Here is a 1,393-nt window from a genome sequence, read left to right as displayed (position 1 = left end):
AGCCAGAATCACTGGTCAGTCTTTGATAATCAATGGAAGATCAACAGGAAAGTGAAAAAGAGCAAAGTGTACCATTTTACTCAGTTTTCAAAAGTCGCTGGTTTTTGGAGCTCAAGGAGAGTATTATCAGAGCCAATCCACAGGCAGGACATGGTGGGACACATAAGGCTCCCAGGTGCAAAACTTAAAGAGGCACGCACTCTCAGGATTGTGCATACACAGCATCACTTGATTGACCCTGAGAGTGAGTGCCTCCTTAAATTCTGGATTTGCACAACCCTTAGTATCCTTATTTGCAGGCTAAGCACTTGATTTTCCTCATCTATAATAGCCAAAAAGTGGAAACAATCCAAATGCCTATCAATGCACGAATGGATACATAAAATGTGTTATATTCATACAGTGGAATATGGAATATTTTTTGGCCGTAAAAAGGAATGAAATATTGACACATACCACAACATGGTTGAACCTTGAAAATATTATGCCAAGTGAAAGAAGCCAGTCACAAAAGACCACATATTGATATTTTATGATTCCATTTATATGAAATGTCCAGAATAGAGAAATCTAAAGAGAGAGAAGTACATTAGTGGTTGCCAAGAGCTAGAGTTTGGAGTGGAAATAGTGGGTGACTGCTAATGGATATACAATTTCTTTTCGGGGTGACAAAAATGTAATAAGATTGATTGTAGTGACAATTGTAACAACTCTGTAAATACACTAAAAACTTTTGAATTGTACATTTTAAATGGGTAAAGTGTATGGTATATGAATTATATCTCAATAAAACTGTTATTTTAAAAACAGGTGCTTAGTAACTATCCATTGAAAGGAGGAATAAAAAGGATAAAAGTCATTGTGGAATAAGGACTGCAAACTGAATGTAGAAAGGGAGTTATTATTTCTTTTCATGGATTTTTAGAGGAGGCATAGGAAAAGACAACTCTAAATCAGATTTCTTTACTTTGCCCAATTAAAATCATGGCCAGAGTTTGGTTCATACAGATTTCCTACTCAAAATAACCTGCTATGTGGCAATTTGTGGTTTAAACATTGGTCTTGATTGATAAAGCATGAATAATATAAATGGTATTCTCAATATCAGTAAATATGCTAAAGCTCTGAGGTGTCTAAAATTTACCTTTGTAATTACAAAGTTTCTTATTTCAATTCTGTGAAATAACTAGAAGTTTCCTTAGAGCTGGAGGCTCCAGGAAGAATGAAAACCCAAGACTAAAATGATATTCCCTCCCTCTGAGGTTCCCCAACACTGAAGGAACACATGATGGAATTCTCAGTTGTTCACAAGCACCTTTCTTGTCTTCAATGACCATGAGTAAAGATAAATAAGAGGCTGAAAGAAATGGCAAAAGAGGATCAAGAAACTTAC

The sequence above is a fragment of the Equus quagga genome, chromosome 2 (assembly GCF_021613505.1).
Source record: "Equus quagga isolate Etosha38 chromosome 2, UCLA_HA_Equagga_1.0, whole genome shotgun sequence".
In the NCBI taxonomy this organism is placed as follows: Eukaryota; Metazoa; Chordata; class Mammalia; order Perissodactyla; family Equidae; genus Equus; species Equus quagga.
The sequence above is the reverse complement of the archived record's forward strand: the minus strand, read 5'-3'. Positions refer to the sequence as shown.